Source organism: Microtus oregoni, unplaced genomic scaffold (assembly GCF_018167655.1).
Source record: "Microtus oregoni isolate MIOR12 unplaced genomic scaffold, Mior012 000004F_ref0000308, whole genome shotgun sequence".
Lineage (NCBI taxonomy): Eukaryota > Metazoa > Chordata > Mammalia > Rodentia > Cricetidae > Microtus > Microtus oregoni.
In genome coordinates, this window is record NW_024543063.1 from 55,770,726 (window position 1) to 55,793,578 (window position 22,853).

The 22,853-nt window shown below is 46.9% G+C and overlaps 1 pseudogene; it reads right to left on the reverse strand.

Moving 5' to 3' along the window:
* LOC121447348 overlaps positions 1-22,853 on the reverse strand; it is a 27,065-nt pseudogene continuing 4,212 nt past the window's right edge.

Consider the following 22,853-nt stretch of genomic DNA (forward strand, 5'->3'; position numbering starts at 1 on the left):
CTACTCGGGGGGTGGAAGCAGGAATATCAGAGGTACAAGAACATCCTGGGCTACACGCCCAATCTGAGGCCGCCCTGGGACACATAAAAAGGGAGGGGGTGGGAGCTAAACAATCACAGGCAGCCAAAGAGCTCTAGGTTTTTTAAATAGCATTGTCAGAGCCGGAGAGATGGCTCAACAGTTAAGCACCTCTTGCAGTGGACCAAGGTTTGGTTCCCAGTACCCACCTAGTGACCCGCAACTATCCCTCTTGTTCTAAAGGACAAGAGACAAGGACTAAAGAAGCCTAGCACCCCTTCTTCTGGCCTCTGTGGGCACCAGGCACACACGAGGTGCACATACATACATGCAGGCAAAATACACATACACATAAGCTAAAGAAATCTAAAACAAAATAATATTGTTGATCCAGGATACCTCAGAAGTTAAAAATTCTTGCCACAGAAACTGTCTGCATAAACCCTAACCCCGGAACCCACATGACGCAAGGGGAAAATCACCTCCAAGTTTTCCTCTGACTTCCACACATGCATCACGACACATGCACAAGCACACACACTAAACAAATATCTGTGTCATTTTTCTAAAAATTGAGACATAATCTCTCTATGTAGTCTTGACTATTCTAGAACTCACTGTATAGACCCGGCTGACCTCAAACACACAGAGATCCACCTGCCTCTGCCTCCCAAGTGCTGGGACTAAAGGCATGTGCCATCATGCCCCGTCTATGATTTTAAAATTTTTAAAGTAATATTATCTTAGGGTTAGGACTGTAAGAATGCTTGCCTAGAACATGCCAAGTTTCCTGTTCAATTTCCAGCACCACAAAAAAAAATGGAGGAAAATGAAGAGTCCCTTGAATATAGATTCTACCCTTTCTTAAGAGCGGAGGGGAACCAGAATGAGAACTGGCTACACACAGCGCAGTCCGGAGGATGGCTGTACTCTACAGGTGAATTCCTCATTAATCACTTTTCCCATGAGAAGGCAAACACAATGTGCGAAGAACAAACAAGCACCAGACAGACAGGCGAGATCTGTGAACCCTGGGCAAGTGACTGCTCTTCTGAATCTCAAATTGTCCAAGTGGGAAATGAAAGCTAATGTCTCCGATCTTCGACTACTTAAGGGCATCTCTCCTTAAGTGACCCAGAAATTCCACAGTTCAGATTGTCTGTGCCACCTTCTCCCTCTCACCCTACAGATGCACACAGCTTCCGGTGTTTTCTGTACTTCCTCGGGTCCACTCCCACATCCAGGTACTTACTGCTAAAGGGACAACTTCTCTGCTTTCTTACCCACCCACACTGATCCAGTAACCAAATCCTGGCATTTAAAAAAAAATGTGATGGGGCTGGAGAGATGGCTCAGTGGTTAAGAGTACTGACTGCTCTTCCAGAGGACCTGGGTTCAATTCCCAGCACCTACATGGAGGCTCACAACTGTCCGTCACTCTAGTCCCAGAGGATCTGATACCCTCTTCTGAACCCCAAGGGCAGCAGGCATGCATGTGGCCCACAGACAAACATTCACACACATAAAAATAAAAAAAAAATTCTTCTTTAAAAGAATGTTATCAGAAAAAAAATATTGCAAGATCTCACTTGACTGTGAAATATAAAACAGTAAAATTCACAGAAGCAAGAAACAGGTCGGTGACGGCCAAGGGCCAGGAGAGACACGGGTAACTGTTTCCTTTCATTTCTCTTTTTCTCTGAAAACAAAACCGAACAAACAAACAAAAATCCAGAAGCAAAAACTCTTTAGATGTAGTTACAAATATTTTAGGGGTCAGGGAGGGGGACTGTACAACCAAAGAGGAAAGCACCGCACAACCGTTTTCCCGTCTATTCACTGAGGGAGGCAGCCAGGATGCCAAAGGGACTGCCACATCCTTTTCACTTGGAGAAAAGGAGGAAACAAAGGCTTGAGAAATTTGAGAGGGTTAGCATGTGTGCAAGAGTGCGAGAGTGTGTAAAAGTCAATGCTATAAATCTAAACAAGGTCTATTTTTATGTTGGTTTGTTTAAGAGTTCTAAAGCAAAGGGGGAAAAAACACGTGGAAGGAAAACTCAGGGGGTGGGGAGACCTGGTTAATTGCAGGGGAGGTAAAGAATATAAAAGGTGCTGGGCCCCTCCTCCAGGCAGGCAGGACGGACACGCGTGTTCCCAGTGCCTCTGCCACCCTCACAGACAACCTCTGCCTCCCTGCCATGCCACCCTTCCTCGAGTGTTTTATTCCTCAAGCATTTTAAAAGTAAACCCCTGCCCTTGTGCTGTGACACGGATCCTCCTCCGTCCCCCACCGGAGAGCTACTTGGTGTACAGTTTGGCCGGCAGATACTCTCACTGCCAGAGAGCAGGAAGTACATGCTCTTCAGAGAGGATGCGCTCGAGTTGTCCAAGTGGGCTGAGAGGGCCTTGAGGGTCACCTGGGCGACAACCCGTTTGGGAAGCAGTTTCTCCCACCGGGAAAAGTGTAAAGGTAACGGAATTAAACGTCTTGTCCTCAGTTGCTGACAGGTAGAGTTTGATGGCCTCTTCCATCTCCTCACATTTGCTGGTACCCCACGAGGGGATGTAACAGCGGATGACAAATTTGGCTCTGAGCTCACCAAACTGACTAATGGCCGCTTAAGCCACTTTCAAAGGGCGTTGAGATTTGTGGAGTTCTTTACCGTTTCTAAGAACTCTTCCCCCTTACCCCCACCCATTTCCAAGGCTTTACCTACGGCTTCTTTGAGGATGATTTCGGCTGGGATCCGGTGGACGACGTCCTCTACCCTTGTGGAACCAACGTGGCTGATGTCACTTAGGGTGTCGTTTAGCTTCTGCCCCTATACCAAGGCTCTTAGAAGATAGGATGGTGAATGTAAGCATTGCAGCTCAGATGGAAAGGAATCTGAGGAAAGGGCAGTCGGGAGCCAACCAGCTCACAGCTCTGCTCCAGGGAAAGGTTTCCCCAATGCAAGTGTAGCAACTCTGCTCCTGCAGGAGAGGGTTTCATTTGTTGTTACAGTTCTGCTGGCTCTGCTCTGGAGAAGGGTTACAGCTCTACTCAGGTCCACAGGAGTGTAACAACTCTGGTCGCCGAAGGGAAACTTTCCCCTGTAAAAGTGTTCCGGTTCTGCTCTGCTCCAGAGAAAGTTGTTACAGCTGGGCTCTGCTCTGGTGAAAATGTCACATCGCAACGAACCTCCCTCAAGAGATTTATTGGGAAGGAAGAATCCAGGAGGGAGGGTGCCTCTGGTGAGAAGCAACAAACTCAACAGAGTACAGACCTTATATAGGATTTCAGGGTGGGGATAGCAGCACTTTCCAGGATGTCTTGGGACTGGTGGATGTTGGTGGTGTGATTCTGGAGCAAGCTCAGGGATTGGTGGCATTTTGAGCTCAGGGACCTCAGGGATGGGTGGGATTCTGCAACCTGACCACTATGACAAGTTCAGGGATTCATGTGATTTCTAGTTCTGGTCCTGAGGTCAAGTCAGGGTCGGGGTGTTTATTTCTTGGCCCTTTTCACCCTATGGTGAAACCATCCGCTGGCCCATCTTCCTGGGTGGAATTTGATGTTCTTTCTTTATCACTGTCACTTGTTTTGGACATCTTAGATGTCCGTGACTTGGTGGCCTTGGATTGCTTGCCCCATGTCTTACCTGACCCCATTTATGGCCTTCCTTCTACTTTTCTCTATGGTTGGGGTGAGGATCATTTCTGATTTGCCTTTGGTCCCTCGCTTTTTGGCCAGTAGTTTGGGGTGAATTCCAAGCAGGACACCCCCACTGGGATTAGTTACTCCTTTCAGCATCTGATTGAGCTTTTCATCATTGACAACAGCCAGCAGGATGTGTCTGGGGGCTAGCCCAGTCTTCTTGCTGCCCCTGGCAGCATTTCCAGCCAATTCTAGGATTTCCACTGCCAGGTACTCAATGACGGCAGTAGCGTAATTCGGCGCCGATCTGGTACATAAACAACCCTTTTTCCAGGTAACACACCAAAAGCCCTACCTGAAAGATGACACCAGCCATGACTGACCAGGACAGCCTGGACAATTTCATCTTGCCTCAGTTTCCCTCTCAGCTTACTAGCATGATGGCCTCCTGGCAGTTACACAGTAATTCAGAGGTTTAGTCCATTATTGTTATAGCAAGGTAGCACACAGGCAGACAAGACGCTGGAGAAGGAGCTGATCCAGATCAGCAGACTGCAGTAAAAGCTTCAGTGGTGGCTGTTGAGAGTTGAAATTAACGGTGTGCACAGCTACGCCCAGATCTTAAGCCAAATATCTACAAATATATATAGTTTTGTTATAATTACATAATAATTATGTTAATTATATTATTGTATACAATATACAAGAGCCTTGTACACAATAAGCACACACTCTAACACTGAGCATACCCCCAACTCTAAGGGATTTATTTATCTTTTACACTGGGAGTTCAATATATAGTTATGCTGGACTTGATACAACTGTTGTACTGTTATATAGGACTTCCCTCAGAGCCAAGTAACTGCTATCTTGAGGCATTCAGCTTTGTGTACTTGTAAAAGATCACCCCAGCTGGACTAGGTGACCATGGGTATGTTCTCACGGAGGAGTGGGGAGTCCACAGAACCCCACCTGAGTTAGCTGAGGCTGGTCTTGAGCGCAACTGGGCATGGAGACTTCATACAGAGGGATTCTAGGAGATGCTGTGTGTCAGATATGGCCTGCTGTCTGACTCAGAAGTGCTCGCTACGTATTAGCTATAGCTCTTAGCTGGCTGCATCTGCAGCGAACACTCCTCAAAACAAGGGCATTATCAAGTTCCTCCTCCACACAAGTGCGCACCGCTCACCCAGGAAGGGCGCTTCCTAACCTCTTGAGTCCGGGCTGGCATTGTGATGCTACCTATCAATCAAATGTAGCAGGAGCGCTGCCATTTCTGGTGCTCTCCTTCGAGAATCCCGCCAACCCCCAATGGCTCTCTAGTAAAGCTGTTTACCTCTCTGCAGGGAAAACTGGACTAGCTGGTGCCGGGAGCCACTGTGGGCCACACCGTGAGACAACACCTCAAAAATCTAAAGAGAAGCTGGGTGAAGTAGTACAGGCCTAAACTCTCAGCACCTGAGAGGTGGACATAGTGAGTTCCAGGACACCCTGCAATATGTGAGATCTTGTCTTTAAGGGGAGGGGGGTACTGGAGAGATGGCTCAGCAATTAAGGACACTGACTGCTCTTCCAGAGGTCCTGAGTTCAATTCTCAGAACCCACAAGGTGGCTCACCATCTATAATGAGATCTGCTGCCCTCATCTGGCCTGTAGGCATACATGCAGACAGAACACTATAAATAATAAAGTTTTTTTTTTTTTAAAAAAAAAAAGGATTTTGTATATAAAAAAAACTAAGAAGAAAGAAAGAACCTTAAACTTCTTTTAGGGTTTGAATGTGAAGTGTTCTTGCCAGGCTCGTGTGTTTGAGCACTCAGTCCCCAGATGGTAGAATTGTCTTAGAAAGTTATGAAACCTTTGGTAAGGGAGGCACTGGTTGGTGGAGTGGGTCCCTGGGTGCAGGCATTTGAGGGTTCTCTTCCAGATCTTCTGATTCCTGCTCTGCCAAGACGTCAATAACCAATGCTTCAAGCTGACACAGTCAGAGTGACCCCAACTGCCAGTCCTCCCTGTCACAATGGGGCAGTAGCCCAGTGTAGTGATATGTTATTTGTTAAAACATAACAAATAACATAAACAAAATATCGCTACACCCCTGATACCCTGAGACAAAGCAAATGCCTCTCACTAAAGTTGCTCCTCAGCAACAAAGAAAGTACCTAAAGCACTCCTGAAGTGATGAGACCCTACCACAGAGACAGCCGCGTGGCAAAATGCTGTTATACACGGGGAGACACTGAGATACATGGAAGAAACCCTACCAGTCTTCCAGCTGAACTCAATTGTAGCTGAACACATTTACTTCAGAGACCACGATGCATGAGCTGGGGCTGTAGCTTAGTGGACAGAGTACTTGTGCAGCATCCGTGAGGCTCTGAGTTCTGTCTCCAGCATCACAGAAGCTGGGTGTCATATATGCCTGTAATGTGTATATCTCAGCACCCAGGAGGACCAGAAGTTCAAGGTCATTCTCAACCAGAGAGTGAGTTTAGGCCCAGCCTAGGGTACATGAAACACTCTTAACAAATGTAAGGAGGTAGGAGGGAATGAGGAAGGGAAGGAGGGAGGAAAGGAGAGAGGGAGGGAGAGAGACTGTGACAGCAAACACCTCTTCTGTTAGATCCAAACTCCATTCCTTTAAGCCACTGGCCCATGTTCTGGCTAGTTTTTTGTTGTTGTTGTTGTTGTTGTTGTTGTTTATTTTGGTTTTTCGAGACAGGGTTTCTCTCTAGCTTTGGAGCCTATCCTGGAACTAGCTCTTATAGACCAGGCTGGCCTCGAACTCACAAAGATATGCCTGTCTCCGCCTCCGGAGTGCTGGGATTAAAGGCGTGAACCACTACGGCCTGGCCTGGCTAGTGTTTTTCTTCTTCTCACAGCGGTGTTCTGGACCATCTCCCTCTTCCTTTGATTTTCCACATTTCTACTTTAGAATCATTCATGTACATCCACAGACTCCAAATAGGCCCTCCCCGCAGGAAGGGTCCAATATGGTCATCGATTTTCACTCCGCCTTTTTCATCATGTGCAAAGTCAGATCCTCCCTAGTCCCTGGATGTCTAAAGTCCACGCATTTGCTCTGTGCCAGTCCTTGCTGCCCTTCCCTGACTGCACTGAATTCTTGTTCCTGGTTGGATTTCGGATTGTTTGTTCTTTTTTTTTTTAATGTATATAAGTTACATATGGGTGGGTCTCACTATGTAGCCTTGACTGATCTGGAACTCGCTAAGAAGACCAAGCTGACCTTACATTCACAGAGACTCACCTGACTCTGCTTCCCAAGTGCTGGGATTAAAGGTGTGCAGCACCGTGGTGACTGGCTAAGATTTTTTTTTTGCTTTTTTAACGTGTTAGTGTGTGTGTGTGTGTGTGTGTGTGAATGCAAGAAGCCTCAGAGGCCAGAAGCGGCATTGGGTCCCCAGGAGCTGGAGTTACAGCTCACTGTGGGTGCTGATAACCAAACCCAGGTCTTCCGCCAAAGCAACACCGGCTCCACGCCACTGAGCCGTCTCTCCTACCCTTGTTCTGTATTTTAATTGCAATGACTTTCTACTGAGTTTTAAATGTCTTTCTCACATCATCAGTTATTTCCTAGCCCCTCAAATATGAACGTAACAAAGAGCAGTCACTGTGGTCCAGGACTTAATGCTCTGGTCCAGAGACAGAAAGGCTGCCGGGTACTGTGCTAAGATTCCTGCAGGGAAAACCGCTGCGCTGCAGAGGGCCTCCTTCTGGACCAAGCTGGGAAATCAGAAATACTTCAAAAAAGGAAGAAGTGGTTGCGAGATCTTTGCACTGAAGGTGTAGTCATAAAAATAGACGAATCTGCCAGGCATGGTGGCGCATGCCTTAATCCTGGCCCTCCTGGTGAGGCAGAGGCAGGCAGATCTCTGAGTTCCAGGCTAGTGTGGCCTACAGAGTGAGTTCTAGGACAGTCAGAGCTACACAGAGAAACCCTGTCTCAAAAACCAAAACAGTAACAATGATGATGATGATGAAGAAGATATGATGTACAATTTAAAGTTTTAACTTATTCACAAATTTATGCAACCATCACCACAATTAACTTAAAACATACAGTGTTGGAGATTAACCTGGATTTACAGGATTGCCTGACATCCCTGCTGAGAAAGCAAGTACTGTAGGGTGCAACCTAAAACGTGACCACCAGATGGCAGCCTCTGCCTACAGATGCTACAAGCCGCCAAAGAAAACTAAGACACGTTTAAGGAAGGTTAAAAGGTTCCCTAAGCCCCACCTCCTGGAGATAGGGTAGCGTTTGGTGCAGAGTGCAGAGCTAGCCCTCTCCACCCACTACAGCCAGCAGCGTGCATTTCTTCCTCATTCACTTAGAAATCCTGTTCATTGAAATACTGATTAAAGGTTTATTTTTAATTGAGTGAGTGCGGACGTGAATATACGCACAAGATGGCAAGATGCCCTCGGAGGCCAGAAGAGGGCATCAGATCCCCTAGGGCTAGGGTTACAAAAGGTTGACGCGACTAACATGGGGGCTGAGAGGCAGAATTCCTGTCCTCTGCCACAGCACCAAGCGCGGAGCCATCTCTTCAGTCCCTATGATACACTACATGGGTATACATGTATGGTTCTCTCTGTTCTGGTGCTGAGGATCCAAGCCAGGGCATCATGCGTTCTTAGTTACTGCTCTAACATTGAACTAATTAGAGTTGCTATTTCAAGTATTGAGAGAGAGAGAGAGAGAGAGAGAGAGAGAGAGAGAGAGAGAGAGAGAGACCACCCTAGGCAAACTCTCCCTGCAGAGCAAAGGGCAAGAACCACCAAATTCCAAGGTTCATACTGGCCTGCCTCTGTCGCCGACCTCCTAATCTATACTCAGGAGTAACCTAGTGTGATGGTATACACCCATAGTCCCAGCTACACTAGGAGGCTGAGATAGCTCAAAAACAGCCTGGACAGCAAGCCCATGAAGAAAAGCTGTGACTAAGCACAGCAGTGTAGTTCAGTAGTGGGGTCAGAGCCAACCATGTGTGAGGTCTCTGTCCAATCCAAAGCACTACAAAAAGAAAAAGCCACAGAGGCGGGGGGGGGGGGGGGTGTACACACTAAGTAATACTTTCAGTAGGACTGTCAATGCCCACGTCAACCAGGGTGCCAGGGGCAGGGTTTAGCCCATGTGGTCAGCGCCAGGAGGGAACTCTGGCGAATGCAGAGCTGGTGTACACTGAGTCCCTCTCAGTCCTGGCACAGCCATTTTGACGGTAGTCTTGTCTCTCCAGGAACTGCCCCTCAGTTGCTTCCACGCTGTCATACCGGGTGCTAGAAAAGCCCTCAAACCCAAGTTCACACGATCCTAAACCCTGTCTACGGTCAGCCATAGTCATCTCCTCTCCTCCACCCCTGACAGGGTCTCCTGTAGCCCAGGCTGGCCTTAAACTCACAGGGTAGCCCAAGATAACCTTGAGCTACTAACCCAAGTGCTGCGATCACAAGCTGGTGTCCCCATTCTGGCCTGTCCATCTATTTCTACGGGACTGGAAAAACAAGAATGTCTGGTTCTCTGAAAAGAGCTTGGTGAAACTTGTGATTTCTGTTAGATAGAGGACCCGTCCCTTTCAAATGCTGGTCACGCCAAGTAGCCAGATTTCACAGCCTGAGGTAACCGGGTCATGACTCCCTCCAACTCACCCTCTCCTCTCCTCTCTTCTCCTCTCCTCTCCTTTCTTTCTCTCCTCTCCTCCTCTTCCTCCTTCTTCATCCCCCTCCTCCTTCCCTCCCTTTTTTTTTTTTTTTTTGGTTTTTCGAGACAGGGTTTCTCTGTGGTTTTGGAGCCTGTCCTGGAACTAGCTCTTGTAGACCAGGCTGGTCTCGAACTCACAGAGATCCGCCTGCCTCTGCCTCCCGAGTGCTGGGATTAAAGGCGTGCGCCACCACGGCCCGGCCCCCTCCCATTTTCTTAAGAAGCATTAAGAAGCCACACTGTGCTGTAGCTTTACAACTTCACATAAGGAGATCCTAACTAAATCCCATGGTGGGGATCTGCTCACCACTCCATAGAAGGATTTAAAAGTCAGATGTTTTCTTTTTTTCAGAAGATTTCTCTGAAGGCTCCCCCTCCTGGGCTCCCACCATTATCCTGTCCATGGCAGCTCTCTCTCTCTCTCTCTCTCTTTCTCTCCCCCCCCCCCCTCCAACTAGTCCTCTTATTTATGTTCCTCTCCAATGTGTTTGTTTGTTTGTTTGTTTTTGTCCCGGAACTAGTTCTGTAGACCAGGCCTGGCCTCGAACTCAGAGATCTGCCTGCCTCTGCCTCTGCCTCTGCCTCTGCCTCTGCCTCTGCCTCTGCCTCTGCCTCTGCCTCTGCCTCCTGAGTGCTGGGGTTAAAGGTGTGCGCCACCACTGCCTGGCCCTCTCCAAGTTTTAAAGTTTTATTCCCAAATCCACGAAGTCCACACAAAAGCAAACAAGGAGTCCCATATGTAAAAGCGAAGAGCCTTTATTTTATGCAAGTTTGCAAACTCGGTCTCTCCGTGTCCAATGTATTGGAATAAACAGAGAGCCCCGAGCTCAGTTAGAATAGGATTTTATAGTAGTAAAGGTGGGGGAGAGGGGTTTCTGAGGTTCAGGACCCCTGATTGGCTGACATTTGTCTAGGCGTGTCCTGGTGAGTGTGTTCTGGCAAGTGGTCCTATCTACAGCAGTTGGAATGTTAGACATTTCCTTTGGATGATCTATTTTTGGGTGGTGCTCAGGTAATCTCAGTTTGTGGTTCTTCCTGCAGCCAGGTATTGCTTCAGGGTAAACTACTGAGACTCAGGCCTCCATTTAAATTTATCATGGCTGAGTCCTACTCTGGCAAGTGATAATGGTTGAAAGTAAAGGACTCCCTTTATTTGTTCATATTTAGCTCAGCATGGCTGACTCCTTCAAAGAGAAGTCTCTCTCTCCTTTAAAGCCACACCGCGCTGTCTCTGGTAGGATGCCCCGTCCCTTTGTAATGCTCTTCCACCTTTAAGAACAATCCCGATTCCCAAGGTCCTGATGGCCTCTCTCCTAATAAGGCTCATTCCTGAAGGGTCATTTTGTGTCAGCCCCACCCTCCTGACCCAACCACCGCCACTCTGATTTCTAAGTTTCTCCCTCCTAACATGGGATGAGTTTGTTACCCACCAGATGGGAGCAAGAGGTCAGGGTGTAGAGAGTTGCCGCCACATTGTTGGGACATTACCTTCAGAGCCAACTACACGGGGAGAGAGCCTTGTGACCAGAGAAGGCTGGCCAGCAGGCTTGGGAGCAGAGACCGCCTTTAAGAACATTAGCATAAACACCATGGGGGGGGGGGCTTAATGAGGAGAAGGAGCTGGAAGTGGGAGAGCCAGCGGGAGGGAGGTCACCACGCACAGTAAAAGAAAAGTTTTAAGATCCCCTAATCCCCTGAGCAAAGGGGATTTTCTGCTTTTATAGTTTTAGAGAGTTAGTGGTGGCCCCACGTGATTTAGTCTGGCTTAGTCTCTGTAACAGGGAGCCAGGTTCTGGAAAGGCATAAATAGACCTTGTAGCTTGAAGCACTGGAGACTTAACTGGGGTGGGGCGGCAGGGGGAGGCACGGAGTGGCTGATTTCTACAAGTGTGAAGGGTAGTTAGCCAGTGATCTACCACAGTTAGTTAAACAAAAAACTTTGCAGCAGGGGCAGTGGTGGAGCACACCTTAATCCCAATACTTGGAAATCAGAGGCAGGTGGATCTCTGTAAATTTGAGGCCTACAAATGAGTTCCAGGATAGCCAGGACTGTCACACAGAGAAACACAGGGCTGGAGAGATCAGACACAGGCTGGAGAGATGCTCTGCGGTTAAAAGCACTGGCTGCTCTTACAGATGTCCTAAATTTGGTTCCCAGAACCCACATGGCAGCTCACACCCATATAGAACTCCAGCTCCAAAGGATCCGATACCCTCCCTACTCTGGGTTCTGCAAGCACTGCACGCATGTGGCGCACAGACATGCACACAAGCAAAACCCTCAGACACAGGAAACAAACTAGGGAGATGACAGAAAAGGAAGCTGTCACCTAGGCTTCTCTTTTTATAACTGTGACCGCTGCTGTATCAGCAAATTGGTGTGTGCTTACATTGCACTAATAAAAGAATAAAGCCCTTTAAAATGAACTCTGCATTCTTAGTTCGAAGAAATTCTGTGCTAGGGCAATTCTCTCCAGGAGGAGGAGGAGGTTCATGGGAAGTAAACAAACTTCAACATCCTGAAAGATGGAGCTTTCAGAATCCAGAGGACCCCGCCCCCTTGTGCCAGAAGCAGAACAAGGCTAGAAGAGGTGACTGACCAGTCCGTTCCAGGCAGCGATGTCTCAGCCCTGGGGCTGCCTCTGAGTTGTGGAGTTTTGAGGAGAGCTCCAGGGTCGTGGTTTTCTTTGAGTTCTCACCTGTGTCGGGGTGGGCTCTGCAGCTGTTCCTGTTCCTGTAATAATAACCCTCTCACCCATTTTCCTATTAGTAACCCCAATGAAAACTCATGGAGTCACCAGGTTTGGACCCCTCTGGAAGGAGCTGAAATTGGGGGTGGAGGTGTGTCTCCCCAGGAAAAGCCTCTCGTGCAACAAACTCTGATGGGGAATTCCTCGCTGACATATTTCTTCTGGCCATAGGGCCATTATCACCAGCAAATCAATATGTGCTTAAGTTTCACTGATGAAAGGTTAAAGTTCAAACAGGGTCTCATGAGACTGTCCAGGCTGGACTTAAACTCACCACATCACCCAGGCAGGCCTTGAATTTTCAGTCCTCCAGCCTCAACATCCAGAGTAACTGGAATTACAGGAGTGCACCTTCACCATTGGTGTACGGTGATGCTTTGGGTTTTTTTTGTTTTGTTTTGTGTGTATGTGTGTGTTTTGTTTGTTTTGTCTTTTTTTTTTTTTTTTTTTTTGAGACAGTGTTTCTCTGTAGCTTTGGAGCCTGTCCTGGAACTAACTCTAGTAGACCAGGCTGGCCTCAAACTCACAGAGATCCGCCTGCCTCTGCCTCCTGAGTGCTGGGATTAGAGTGCCACCATCACCCGGCTGACTTTTGTTTGTTTGTTTTTATTGAACTATATTTTTTTCTCCACTCCCTTCCCTTCCTCTCCCCTCCCCTTCTACCCTCTCCCATGGTCCCCATGCTCCCAATTTACTCAGGAGATCTTGTCTTTTTCTATTTCCCATGTAGATTAGATTCATGTATGTCTCTCTTAGGATCCTCATTGTTGTCTAGGTTCTCTAGGATTGTGATTTGTAGGCTGGTTTTTCCTTGTTTTATGTCTAAAAGCCACTTATGAGTGAGTACATGTGATAATTGTCTTTCTGGGTCTGGGTTACCTTACTCAATATAATGTTTTCCAGATCCATCCATTTGCCCACAAATTTCAAGATGTCATTTTTTTTTCCACTGTGTAATTGTACTCCATTGTGTAAATGTACCACATTTTCCTTATCCATTCTTCGGTGGAGGAACATTTAGGTTGTTTCCAGTTTCTGGCTATGACAAACAATGCTTTTTTTTTTTTTTTTTTTTTTTTTTTAAAGAAAGGGTCTTACTAGCTGGGCAGTGGTGGTGCATACCTTTAATTCCAGCACTTGGAGATAGGCAGATCTCAGTGAGTTTTAGGTCAGCTTGGTCTAAAAGAGTTTCAGGACAACAAGAACTGTCACACAGAGAAAACCTGTCTCAGAAAAAAAGAAAAAGAAAAAGAAGAAGGAAGAAAAAAAAATAAAGTGTCTTACTATGTAGCCCTAGGGTGGCCTGGGTGCTTTGTAGATGAGGCTAGCCTCAAACTCACAAAGATCCAACTGCTTCTGCCTCCTAAGTGACAGGGTTAAAGGCATGCACCACTACACCCGGCTTTATTATGACATTTCAGACAGGTTTCTCAATTAAAGGAAAGAGGTTAGAATGATCGGGGTCTGGACCAAACATACCCAGGGCTCTCAGCTCTTTCCTATGGCACAAGAGATGACTTTCAGACCACACGGTACCGATCCCGAGTCCACAGGCTATCCTACTTTCTGGCTTAGCAATCCAGTTAAAATCTATGGATAGAAGGTTCACAGACAAACGTATGTGGCCGTAAGGAAGAGCACCACCAGACCCAGTTCTGCTCACAGTGAAATCTGTGGTGAGGACGTCATTGCGATTCTGATGGCCCAATGAGATAAGTAAAAAGGAAAATATTTGCACAGACACGATGCTCTCTACCAGATTCTGAAAGTACAGTGAACATTGCTAGGCATGGGCTCCGTCCCTACCTCCACGACCTTTAGGGGAAAAACAGACCAGAAATACAGGAAGTTGTGTAACAGAGTATGAAGCGTGTACTGACCCATGTTCTGTTTATATGACAAAATCACTGAGAAAACCTATTTGCAGCAGAAGGATTTATTTTGGCTCATGGTTTCTGGGTTTCAATGCACAGTCTCTTGAACCCATTGCAGCAGTGGGGACAGAAGTATAGCTCAATGCCTCCGCCTGCTGTGGTCTAAGGAATTCACCTAGTATTTTAGAGACCTCAACTGAGATAAAGTTACATTTCTGACTGCAATACAGAAAAGAACTTCAGAATAAGCCAGTATAAAGCACAGTTGGAGATTATTGTAAAAAGAAAGAAAGGTATTCAGGAAGTGCTAGGGAAATACCTTAATAGGTAACATATCTGCTGTGCAAAATGTGAGGACCTGAGTTCAAATCCCCAACACCCCTGTGGAAGCCAGGCACAGTGGCATCGTGGCTCACCTGTAACCTAGTGCTGGGAGGGCAGAGACAGGTGGGTCCCCTGAGTTTCCTAGCCAGCCAATCTAGCTTCAGATTCAGTAAGAAACCCTGCCTCAGAAATTCAGGTGGAGAGCAATAGAAAAAGATAGTCAACATTTTCCTCTGCCCCCCCCCACACACACACATGCAAGCATGCACAAACATCATACCAAAGAGGAGGAGGAGGCAGAGAAGGCAAGAAGGTACACACATTCCCACGTATCTTGTTTTTGCTAGCTCCTGAAATATTACACCTGTGGGGTGGCTTTTTGGTTTCCTTTGTTTGGTTTTCCTTTTTCTTGTTTGTTTGCATTTTGTTTTTCAAGACAGGGTTTCTCCGTGTAGCTTTGACTGTCTTAGAACCTGTTTTGTAGATCAGGCTGACCTCATACTCAGAGATCCACCAGCCTCTGAGGCTGGTGGATCTCTGATCTGCCTCCAGAGAGCTGGGATTAAAGGTGTGTGCCTCCACGGCCCACCCATCTGTGGAGTTGTTATTAAAATCTAAAAGGGATTGAAACTGGGAAAATCGAGGTCCGTGAGTGTGACAGAGGCTTCCCAGCCACATGTGGGCCTAACTCGGGAGGGAGTCGGGATTCACACAGCACAAAGACCCTCGCTGAATCAGTGGCTTTAGGTTCTCACGCTGTGAACTGGAAGAATAGGTTTCACAGCTTACAGGAAGAATAAACTTTCAGAAAGCAGTTTGTTATAGGCTCACAGATACGAGCTCAAGAGAAAGTGAGGAGAGCTTCCAAGCAGCAGAAGCAGGTCCCAGAGAGGGGGTGCCGTCCACCTGCTGAGTTGGGGACTTGCGCAGAAACTGAGGAGCTGAACAGCTCAGTCTGGCACACCCATAGCTGTCCCTGTGCCTCTCCAGCCAGCGATGTGGATGGGAGTTCCTGCTGCTTCCCTGAGTAGCTTCCAGGTGGCTGTGAAAGAACAGGCAGAAAGATAACAAGAAACCGATGTGGGAATGGGAGCCCTGAATACTTTTGGAATGTCTGTCCTCTGACAAGGCCATTTACCAGCTTCCAGCCAAGGACAAGAATCTGAGGTCTCGGCCTCTAAGCTGGCTGGCCTGCCTCTCCTCATCAACATCTGGCAAAGGAGTAAGGCCACAATTTAAGATCATAGGCATGGTTGGTTGCTATTTTAACATAAAATATTTACATAGAAAAGAAATGTCTAGATAGCAGCCTTCACAACAAATATTAGTTGTACTGGAAATTTTTTAAATTTATTTTACAGATATGAGTGTTTTGCCTGCATGTATATATAATGCACCACATTCGTGCCTGGAGCCCATAGGGGTCAGAAGAGGACATCGGATCTCCTGGAACTAGAGTTCAGGATGGTTGGAAGCCACCATGTGGGGTCTAGGAACTGAATCCTCTGCCAGAGCAATGAGGCTTTTGAACACTGAGTCAAGACTCTGAACCCTGTTCTGGAATTCTTACTTTTCCACATGAGAGGCTTCAATCAGCCTCCAGCATGAGGGGCGCTTTCCTCCCCCACATGGCTCTAATCCTTCCTGGTTTTCTACCCTGCCTCTGTTGCTTAGGATCAGAGAAAGGCTGACCGTGGTGGCAGTCACCTGGTAGCTGGCCAGAGAGTGACAGAGAGGGGGCAGCTAGAGCTAGATGCAGCCTTCAGAGCCATAACCCCAGTAAATCTTCCTTTAGTTAGGCCCACATCCTATTTCCTACCACCTCCAAATAATGTCATCGGGCTGAGAATCCCCATCGGTCAGTGCCCTCATGATCCACAACAGCCACACACACTGCTTTGGTGGCTTCTGAAGTGACGTCCTCATGCTCACTTCTCAGAAGAACTACCTGTATCCATGAGCTTCTGTGAGGCTCTTCCTACCTACACCGTAAAGATCAGTGAAGGAGCCCTTCAAGAGCTCAGCTCTAAGAAGTTAGAGGGTTCCTGGAAAAAGGGTTCCCAATTTGAAACCCAAGTAGCAAACTGTAGCTAACTGAACAAGACAGAAGAAAGAGAGGCATAAGAATATTCACAGGGACCAGTGCTTCTTCTCAAGCAAGCATTCCAGGACCTCCTTCAGGTACGTGACCTTCATGAGCACACATGCACACACACACACAAACACACACATGACTTTCATGAACACACATGCACACATACACACATGACCTTCATGAGCACACATGCATGCACACACATGACCTTCATGAGCACACATGCATGTGCGCCGCATGCACACGCACATACACAACCTTCATGAGCATACATGCACACACACACACATACACACACAGATGCTCTGTTGTCAACATTTCCCTATTGTTGCACAACAAATGTTCCAGTGCTTTGTCACTCAATACCAAGACCTTTCATTTGATGTGGGCCCACCTGAGAACTGCTCTGGGCATGGCTCACTATGGGCCACTGCCTTCCACTAAGTGCTCCTGGGGCAGGCTAAGCTTGTAGGTCAGGCAGCGGGTGCTATGCCCCTGGGACACACTAGTTCTCCTCCTCACAGCATCACACCCTCTGGAAAGGCAGGCAGAGCCAATTTCCACCATGGTGGGCTCTGTTTAGGGCAGCACTGGAAGAAAACGAAAGAGAGTATTTCCAGTCACACAGGGTCCGGGCCTAGCACTAATACAACATCGCGCCTGCCCCACAGTGTTGGTCAAAATCAGTCACAAGGTTCACCTGGAAACGAGGAATGGGGAGGGGGGTGCCAGGTATAACAGTGTGACAGGGCAAGACAGTGTGGAAGTTCCTGCATCTTATATTCTTGCTGAGGTCATTTTGGGTTTAAGTAGAATTTGATTTCCTTGATGGAGAATCCCATGAAGAAATTACCCAACCCTATTTTCTTAGTTAAGGTTTCTATTGCTGTGAAGAGACACCATGACCACAGCAGCTCTCATAAAGGAAAACATTTAAATGAGATGGTGGCTGACAGTTTCAGAGGTTTAGTCCATTATCATCATGGCAGGGAGCATGGCAAACATGGTGCTGGCTACATCTTGATCAGAAGGCAATAGGAAGTGGACTGAGTGTCTCACTGAGCATAGCTTGAGCATATATGAGACCTCAAAGCCCACCTCCACACTGACACACTTCCTCCAACAAGGCCACACCTCCTAATGTTGCCTCTCCCTTTGGGGACCATTTTCTTTCAAACCACAACACCTATTCTAGGAACCAAAGGTCAAGATGCCCTAACTAACTTTCTTAGTCTTTGTTAAGACTACCTCATTTTAGGAACCCCCTCCAGAAAACTGCTTTTTTTTTTTTTCGAGACAGGGTTTCTCTGTGGTTTTGGAGCCTGTCCTGGAACTAGCTCTTGTAGACCAGGCTGGTCTCGAACTCACAGAGATCCGCCTGCCTCTGCCTCCCTGCCTCCCAAGTGCTGGGATTAAAGGCGTGCGCCACCACCGCCCAGCCGAAAACTGCTTATTTTAAGTTCTGTTAAAACTTCTTCTCCGGGCTGGTGGTGGCACAGGCCTTCAATCCCAGCATTCTTGAAGCAGAGGCAGGCAGATCTGAATTCAAGGTCAGACTGGTACACAGAGTGAGTTCCAGAATAGCCAGGGTCGTTCCACAGAGAAATTCTATCTCAAAAAGCCAAAAAAAGAAAAGAAAAAAAGCAATGCCACACACCTGTAATTCCAGTCCCGGGGAGGCAAAGACAGGAGAGGATCCCTGGAGCTCAATGGCAAGTCAGTGTAGCCAAACTGGTGAGCTCCACACCTGCGGAAGACCCTACCCAAGGTGCTGAAAATGATACCTAAGTTTGTATTCCGGCCTCCACACAGAACACTCATGCACACACATATTTTAAAATGTCAAGAAGACTGGGTTGTGGCACAAGCCTTTAATTCTAGCACTCAGGAGGCAGAGGCAGGTAGATCTCTGTGAGTTCAAGGACAGTCTGGTCTGCAGAGTGAGTTTCACAACAGTCAGGGCTAACCAGAGAAACCCTGTCTCAAAAAATATAAATAAATTTTAAAAATTCAAAAGACCTACCCAAGTCATACAGATCTGACATCAATTATGCTACAATATGAATTTGTCTCTTATTTTTCTAACAAAGACTTGTTACTACATCAATAGTAGGAAGTACCTTTGCTTACACCACCCATCCATTGATTGATCTCCTTCCCTAGTACTCTACATGCTCAAGATCAAACCATTCGTATATTTAGCTTCCATTTCTACTACTGTTTTCCTACAGGCCAGAAGAGGGCACCAGACCTCATTACAGATGGTTGTGAGCCACCATGTGGTTGCTGGGAATTGAACTCAGGACCTTTGGAAGAGCAGGCAATGTTCTTAACGGCTGAGCCATCTCTCCAGCCCTCTACTACTGTTTGGAGATAGTTTTTTTGTTTTGTTTTGTTTGTTTGTTTTTTATTTTATTTTATTTTATTTTATTTGAGACAGGGTTTCTCTGTATAGCCCTAGTTGTCCTGGAACTCACTTTGTAGACCAGGCTGGCCTCAAACTCACAGAGACCCCCTGCCTCTGCCTCCCGAGTGCTAGGATTAAAGGTGTGGTTTGGAGATACTTCTTATACCTCTGTACAGCTTGTGCCTTCTGAACAGAAGACATATTTGCATAGCAAACTGCCTTAGCAACCAAAGGTAGTGGATTTTGCCTGAGAGACTTGGGAATGTCACTCCCCAGAGATGTCTCAGCACTGTAAAAATAAACTTTCTCCTTCCTCCCCCTTGGAGGATACTGACTAATATTCCAGGGCAATGAGTCTCCAGGGTGTGAGAAGAGACATGCAGGTCAGTAACTCTTCATTTCCACCTGACACCCAAATATGACCACTTTTAAGCCATTAATCTTCTACCCCTTATCTCCATAGGCTCATGGCCACCTCATAGAGCAAAATGCACTCTGTCCAACTTCAAGAGTCCTCATGGTCTTTAGCAGTCCCCACACTGGGTCAGAGCATAGGTGCAGAGTCTCTTCTGAGACTCGGGCCACCTCTCAACTAGGAGTCCTCATACAAGCAAAAACAAGTTTCATATTTCCAGCATACAATGGCCAGACTGGGGACGGCCATTTGGCGGCCACGGCTGTCTGCTGTTCAGATGGCAATGAATGGGGACATGGCCAGGAACGGCAGGACCAGAGCAAGACCAAAACCACGCAGGCAAAATGCTCCACCTTTCCTCTGCATGGGCCACCCACTGCATACCCAAGTACCACCGGCTAGCCCACACCGTGTTCTGACTGCTCTCTGCCTGTCGGTCATCAACGTCTGTTGTTGCCCCAGGGAGCCTGTGTCTTCTGATGGTAAGTGGGTATAATATTGAAACACAGTTACTGGTAAGCGTGTGAGCAGTCACACCCTGGCCCATTGACAACTTCTGAGTTGCTGTTCTTTTAAGTGGATAATAACAGAGCCGACTCCTTAGCGTTCTCATCAAAACCACGCAGACTACGCACAAAAAGCACAGAGCTTTCATTTCTCCTCCTGTGTGGCCTGCCATCTCATTAATCTATTAGAGACACGGCGGGGGGCAAGAAGGGGATTAGCGCTGGGGTTTCTCAAAATCTGAGCTTGAATCAAGCATGTGGCTGAAGCACATGAGATCTCTCAGTCTTTGCCATCTCATCTGTAAAATCAGAATATTGGAAGAACTTTATTAGAAAAAAAAAAAGCTCATTCCAAGGAACACGAGACCCACGAGATTATTCTTGGAGCTGAAGTTTTTCATGACTACCACAGTCCAAGTTCAAGGCATTTACATCTTTTTTTTTAAAAAAAAAAACTTTATTTAACTTCATTTCATGCACATTGGTATAACGATGTCAGATTCTCTTGAACTGGAGCTACAGACAGCTGTGAGCTGCCATGTGGGTGCTGGGAATTGAACCCGGGTCCTCTGGAGGAGCAGTCAGTGCGCTTAACCACTGAGCCATCTCTTCAGCCCCAAGGCATTTACATCTTAAAGCTTGCCATAGAAAAGGTTAATGAAGGGACAGGGAGTTAACTCAGTTTGTAAAGCGCTTCCTACACAACGGTGAGAACCCAAGTTCAACCCCAGATCTGACAATAAAAGGCAGGCACAGCAGTATGGACATGTAATCCCAGGACTCGGGAGTCAGAGACAGGCAGATCTCTGGAGCTCACTCATCAGTTAACCTATTTGGTTAGCTCCGCACCAGTGAGAGACTCTGTTTCAATAAACAAGGTGCGTAGCTCCCGGGGAATGATACTGGAGTCTTCTAGCTTCTACTTGCACGTTCACACATGTACACAAACACTTGGATGCACACACACACACACACACACACACACACACACACGAAGACAGCTAGTAAAGGCTCTAACAAGCAGAAAAGACGCCCGTTTCATCTGAATTGAGTCTTAAGTTTCCACTGGTTGTGGGATCCTTTTTACCTCACAACAGCGAATCATCATCTCCTGAGTTATAGTGTAAGAAATGCTGTTATCTCAAACCCTTTCTTCCCCTCTTTCGATAGCCACACACATTAATTTCTCTACAGGGTCAGGTCCAGGAATGAGTGGGGATGGTCTTCTCGACAGAAACCACACTTTCCACTTCTAAATCACAAGGCATGGGCAACTAAGCGATGCTAATAAAATATGCACCTGTATTGCGTGACCAGCGAGGACAGTGACAGAAAAGGTCTTACATGAGCTTCACAGCATGCCCCGCGGCTGCCACCAGTCTTCTTTGTTTTAGAAGCCTTTCTTTTATTTTTTTTTGTTAAAATATTTATTTATTTATTATGTATACAATATTCTGTCTGTGTCTGTACTACAGGCCAGAAGGGGGCACCAGACCTCATTACAGATGGTTGTGAGCCACCATGTGGTTGCCGGGAATTGAACTCAGGACCTTTGGAAGAGCAGGCAATGCTCTTAACCACTGAGCCATCTCTCCAGCCCCGAAGCCTTTCTTTTAATAACCACCTTCCATTCTTTTCTTTCTTGTTTGTTCATGGTTTCTCTGTGTAGTCCTGGCCGTCCTGAAACTTACTCTGTAGACCAAGCTGGCCTTGAACTCAGAGATCCACCTGTCTCTGCATCCCAACTGCTGGGATTAAAGGCGTACGCCCCCACCACCCAGCCCACGTTCCATTCTTTTCATCCACACACACAAAAAAGTCAAATTTAGGACAGAAATTTGGGTTGGGGTGGTCTTTGTTGTTATTTTGTTGGGGTTTTTTTAATATTTATTTTATGGAGATGAGTGTTTGGCAGGTATGTACGTCCACTGCATGCCCATCTGGGTCTCTCGGGTGAGAAGAGGGCAGCCGATCTCCTAGAACTGGAATTACACACGTTTGTGAGTGCTCATCAAATCCAGGTCCTTTGCAAGAGCAACAAGTGCTCTTAACCACCAGGCCATTTCTCCAGACTGAGTCAGAAGTGGTTTGTTTGTTTGTTTGTTTGTTTGAGTTTTGTGTTTACTGCTTTCAATCAGCTAAGCTTTTAAAAAACAATGATCTGAAATCAGGAAGAATGGATTCTAAGTTCTGACCCACCCCTGACTCAAAACAAGTCACCTTCTGAGTCGAATCCTGTATTTTTTTTTCCACATAGAAAGTGAGGCGATTGAGCTAGGCAGTCGTTGTGTTCTTAGCCAGCTGAAGAATGTGGTTTCCTTTGAACTTAAATGAAGAGACAGCTGGTTTTGGTGCAGCGACGCTGTGTGTGCTGTGGATGTTTCTGGCAAGCAATAGCAGGAGGCAGATGAGATCTAGAACTTCTACACGGGTTTTGCTGTTATTGCTAGGGACTGAATCCAGAGCCTCATGTGCATACCCTCTAATAACGCTATCAAATGTTGATTAATCCACACATGAAGTCAAAGCCCTGGTGATCCAAAGACTCTCCAAAGCCTTGCCCCTGATCATTGATGCATGGAGACCAAACCTTCAACATGTGAGCTTTGGGGGGACAGTCCAGATTCAGATAATTTAGATTGTGCACTGGGCTGCCCAGCAAGATGGAGCAGGAGTCATTGCTTCCTAACTCCCTACAGGTGAGGACTCAAGAGCACTCCCCAACAGTGGGAGTCTGCAGAAGACCCCATTCAATTCCCCAGTGACTGATCTTTTCTTCCCGCAACCTGAGGTCTAATGGACCTGCAAAATGGATCCTACATCCAAGGCTGGAGCAAAAGCTCCAGGTTCCCAGTTAAGGTACCCAAGCTTAGGGCCAGTCACAGATCAGAGGGTCCTTGTGGATGTCTATGGATAATAATGAAACTAGTTATTCAACCTCTCAAATCCAATGTAGGGAAAGGCAGTCACTGGGCCAGCTATATTTTGCATGTATAATAAAGGGTAATATAGATTTGGCTAATCTGGGTAATGGTCTTTACTCTTATTCGGTGGGATTAACACTCTTCTCCCACATTGCTAGCTCTCTGGGTGAAGCACACTTTA